Here is a 5,609-nt window from a genome sequence, read left to right on the forward strand (position 1 = left end):
CCTTTTAACCTTCCGGTCCATATTCGATCGAGAATGGGAGCCACATCCATTTTCAGCAGATATAGGTACCATTTGGCCAATCAGAGGTCTACCTGGTGTGATTCCTGGGAACACCCCCCAGGAATGTCCCCAAGCTGCTGCCGATACATAAAGTGGATAGCTAAAGAAAGATTAGGGCCTATTAGGGACCATGAAGGTAATCTATGTGTGGAGGCAGAAGACGTGGGTACGGTCCTTAATGAATACTTTGCGTCTGTTTTCATAAAAGAGTGAGATGATGCAAACATTGCAATCAGGGAGGAGGAGTGTGAAATATTAGATGAAATAAACATAGTGAGAGAGAAAGTATTAAGTGGTTTAGCATCTTTGAAAGTGGATAAATCCCCAGACCTGGATGAAATGTATCCCAGGCTGTTAAGAGAAGCAAGAGAGGAAATAGCAGAGGCTCAGACCATCATTTTCCAATCCTCTCTGGCTACAGGTGTGGTGCCGGAGGACTGCCAACGTCATACCATTGTTTAAAAAAGGAGAAAAGGATAGACCGAGTAATTACAGGCCAGTCAGCCTAATCTCGGTGGTGGGAAAATTATTGGAAAAAATTCTGAGGGACAGGATAAATCTTCATTTAGAAAGACATGGATTAATCAAGGACCGTCAGCATGGATTTGTTAAGGGGGGGGTTGTGTCTGACTAACTTGATTGAATTTTTTGAGGAGTTAACAAGGAGGTTCGATGAGGGTTGTGTGTTTGATGTAGTGCACATGGATTTTGGCAAGGCTTTTGATAAGATCCCACATGGCAGACTGGTCATGAAAGTAAAAGCCCATGGGATCCAAGGCAAAGTGGCAAGTAGGATCCAAAATTGGCTCAAAAGTAGGAAGCAAAGGGTTATGGTCGATGGGTGCTTTTGTGACTGGAAGGCTGTTTCCAGTGGGGTTCTGCAGGCCTCAGTACTAGGTCCCTTGCTTTTTGTGATATATATCAATGATTTAGACTTGAATGTCGGGGGTACAAGTATGAAGTTTGCAGACGATACAAAAATTGGTTGTGTGGTGGATAATGAAGAAGAAAGTTGCAGACTGCAGGAAGTTATCAATGGGCTGGTCAGGTGGACAGAACAATGGCAAATGGAATTCAATCCGGACAAGTGCGAGGTAATGCATTTGGGGAGGGCTGACACGGCAAGGGAATACACAATGAATGGTAGAACACTGATAAGTGCAGAGGAACAGAGGGACCTTGGAGTGCATGTCCACAGATCCCTGAAGATAGCAGGACAGGTAGATAAGGTGGTTAAGAAGGCATACAGGATATTTCCCTTTATTAGTCATGGCATAGAATACAAGAACAGGGAGGTTATGCTTGAACTGTATGAAACGTTAGTTAGGCCTCAGCTAGAGTACTTTATGCAGTCCTGGTCACCACATTACAGGAAAGATGTGACTGCGCTAGAGCGGGTACAGAGATTTACGAGGAAGTTGCCTGGGCTGTGGAATTTTAGCTATGAGGAAAGATTGGATAGGCTGGGGTTGTTTTCTTTGGAACAGAGGAGGCTGAGCGGCGTCCTAATTGAGGTGTATAAAACTATGAGGGGCCTAGATAGAGTGGATAGGAAGGAACTGCTTCCCTTGGCAGAGAGGTCAACAACCAGGGGGCATAGATTTAAAGTCAAAGGTAGGAGGTTTAGAGGGGATTTGAGGGGAAATTTTTCACCGAGAGGTTGGTGGGGGTCTGGAACTCACTGCCTGAAAGGGAGGTAGAGGCAGAAACTCTCACCACATTCAAAAAGAACTTGGATATGCACTTGAGGTGCCGTGGCCTACAAGGCTACGGACCAAGAACTGGCAGGTGGGATTAGGCTGATAGGTGGGATTAGGTTTGTCGACCAGCACGGACACGATGGGCTGAATGGAGTCCTTCCGCGCTGTAAATTTCTATGATTCTGTAGGTATTCGTGGTCACCGATGTAGGTATTGGACGAATGCCTACTTAATAATAGAGTTCGACTCCAGGAGAACAATCAAAAAGGTTTTTAATGCAGGAACAGAGGAATTCTAACAGGTTGCAGAGCTAGGTACAGGAGAGCTATAAAATAGGTCTTCAGCAGACGGAGACGCCACGAGGACTGAGTAGGCAGTCCCGTGGATTGCGTGATGACGTCATCACGTTCTTCCCGCGCTTGGGTAGTCAAGTGACCTGCGTGATGACGTCATCGCGTTTTCCCGCGCTTGGGACAGTCACGTGATGTGCGACGTGACATCATCGCGTTAACCCACATCATCGCGTTCGCCCGCGTTCCCAAAGGGGAAACGGCCCGTACCGGCAAACTGTCGTTAAAGGGAATTATGACCGGTAAGTAAGGGACACTCGGTGGCACTGCTACATGCGCCCCCCCCAGAATTCGCTTTAACGGACGTCGAACGGTGAAGTGTTCTAACGAGCCTGTCTGAACGACTCCTGTAGTCTCGAGACGGAGACTGCTGGGTGGCTGACGGTCTGGCGGGCGGTCGTACTTGGGTTGGCGTAACGACGATGGGTGGTCGGTGGTCATGCTGTCTCGACTTGGCGGGCGAGGTCCAAATATGTGCTGGTCGTGAGTGGATCCTTGCGTGCGTTGTGGTGGATAAAACGTATCCAGCCTTGCGAAGGACTGTGGCGTCATGGTAAATAAAATGTATTCAGCCATGCGAAGGACCGTGGAAGCGTGTGACCTCTGTAGCCCGTGGTTCGAAGCGGGCGCCGGTGCGAAACAGCTGGTCGCGTCATAGTGACTGGCAGGTTGGGCAGACACGGACCATGGCTCTGTCATTGTTGGGAAAAGGTCCCCAGTCTGACGAAATCTGCAGGAACGCCGAACGGGTGATCCAGGAGGAAAAAAACGTGGGTCTGGGCAGGTCGGTGAACTCGCCGACGGGCGAGCGAACTCTCCGGCAGTTGGGAACGCACAGAACGGTGCGTGCCGTAGTGCTACTACGGTAACACAGAAGAGAGTGAACCGTTGATCAGTGATCGGTGATGACAGCAATTTTCGCGTGGCCGATCGCGGCTGCGGGATGCCCACTGGACCCGTCCTCGATGGTCGCAGCGTCAGTAGATGTTTGCTTTTGTTGAGGGGAAAACTGTAGAGAGGGCGCCAACGCTTCTAGTTGTTGTTGATTGCGGTAGGGGGAAAAACTGCCGGGAGGGCGGCAACGCTTCTGCTTCGTGCCAAAAAGCGTGGTAGAAAAGACAAACCAGCAGGCTGACGGGCTGGTGCAGCGTCGGCGGGGGATGGGTCCTCGTGGTTTGTAAGGGATGGGTCCTCATGGTTTGCAAGGGATGGGTCCTCGTAAGTTGCGAGGGATGGGTCCTCGTGGTTTGCGAGGGATGGGTCCTCGTGGGTTGCGAGGGGCGAATCCTTGTGGGTTGCGAGGGGCGAGTCCTCGTGGGTTGCGAGGGGTGATTTGTGAGGACTGAGTCCTCGTGGCCTCTCCACCGGGGTGCGCTCCGATCCTGTCAGCCCATAAACGTGCTGTACCCGCGCTGTGAGGGTGTTATACTTGCTGTTCTGCCGTGGGGTTGTTGAAGAGGCTGATGCTCCGAAAGTCGGTAGAGCTGTCGAAAACGGAGACCGTATCCAGGTACGTGGTCTGCGCCGTATCGATGTTGCACAGGGCGAACGGGGCTTCTACCTTTATAAAGCACGAGGGCGATTGTTGCTCCCAGTGTTGCAGTAGCTGAGCGAAATGGCTGTAGCTTCCATGCGTGCTTTTTTCGTGGAAAACGTTCACAAAAAATCGGGGTCCGGCTGCGCTGCTTTCGTGAATAACGTTCACGAAAAACGGGGTCACCAATGTAGATTGTAGGTATTGATGAGCTCCCGTCCTCACGTCGTTGGTCACCAATTGTAGGAATTGGTGTTCGTCGGTTGTTGTTTGTCGGTTGTTGTTCGTCAGATGTTGTTCGACTTCTGTGAAAACGTTCACAGAGACGGGGTTCAGACTGTGCGCTTCTTCCGTGAAAAACATTCATGGAGACGGGGTCACCAATTGTAGGTATTCGTGGTCAACGATGAAGGTATTGGACAAATGCCTACTTAATAATCGAGTTCGACTCCAGGAGAACAATCAAAAAGGTTTTTAATGCAGGAACAGAGGAATTCTAACAGGTTGCAGAGCTAGATACAGGAGAGCTATAAAATAGGTCTTCACCAGACGGAGACGCCATGAGGACTGAGTAGGCAGTCCCGTGGATTGCGTGATGATGTCATCGCGTTCTTCCCGCGCTTGGGTAGTCACGTGACTTGTGTGATGACATCATCGCGTTTGCCCGCGCTTGGGACGGTCACGTGATGTGCGACGTGATGTCATCGCGTTAACCCACGTCATCGCGTTCGCCCGCGTTCCCAAAGGGGAAACGGCCCGTACCGGCAAACTGTCGTTAAAGGGAATTATGACCGGTAAGTAAGGGACACTCGGTGGTACCGCTACAATTCTATGATTCTACGGAGGGGGCGGGCAGAGCAGACCAAAGGACAGGAATTTCTTATCTTGTACAAAAGGGGTGGAAAGCCAGTGGACCAGGTTCCATCCTGTTTTTCAACCTCCCCTCCCACTAGATTTCCACCATTGTTTTGCACAAAATATATTGCGCAATATCTACCCACTGCTATTTAGCATGGGGGCGGGTTCACAGCGTACGGCAGTACTGTCAAGAGGCAACCTCAGGTTTTAGCAGCACTGGGAGAGTGGAATGTGGAGTTTGGCTCACTCATGGATTCCTGGGGCATGTCGGCATGCTCAGGGCAGCCAAAGGCATGGATCTGAAGGGGGTGAGATGGCTAAAATTCCCAGCATTGTCTTGGATGTTTCTGGTAGATCTTTGTAAACATTGAATTAATTCTGTTTTATTGGTTCCTGGAAAAAAATCTATTTCCTTTCGACAAATATCACAGCTGCATAAATAAACAGACAAGATTCCATTCTCTGTGTCTCTGCCTCCGAACGGTAAATAAACTCATAATTACTTTTAGAAAATTCTATTTTTACTTTTGAGCAACAACATTAATTTAGCAATTGATGACTCTCTTGGAAAAATGATTGTGAAGAGTCAGGCTTGCAACAAACAACCCTGCCGGTCTTCCTGTCAATCGTAAATACTTTCAGATAAGAATAAGAAAACTCTCATTAGTTTAGAAGTTTCTAATTGAAGGTATATACAATGTTAAATTGAGTTTAGTCATGTTATTTTGAATTATATACTTGTGAATGTATTTTTTAATGTTACAAACCATATCATCCAAGTTTGCAGGTGATATAAAGCTGGGTGGGAATGTAAGTTGTGAGGAGGATGCAAGGAGGCTTCAAGGAGATATAGACAGGCTAAGTGAGTGGGCAAGAACATGGCAAATGGAATACAACGTGGAGAAATGTGAAGTTATCCACGTTGGTAGGAAAAATGGAAAATCAGAGTATTTTTTAAATGGTGAGAGATTGGGAAATGTTGGTGTTCCGAGGGACCTGGGTGCCTTTGTACCGAATCACTGAAAGTTAACATGCAGGTACAGCAAGCAATTAGGAAAGCAAATGGTATGTTGGCCTTTATTACAAGAGGATTTGAGTATAAGAGTA

The sequence above is a fragment of the Somniosus microcephalus genome, chromosome 8, assembly GCF_052327205.1.
Source record: "Somniosus microcephalus isolate GS21.2 chromosome 8, FLI_Smic_1.0, whole genome shotgun sequence".
NCBI lineage: Eukaryota > Metazoa > Chordata > Chondrichthyes > Squaliformes > Somniosidae > Somniosus > Somniosus microcephalus.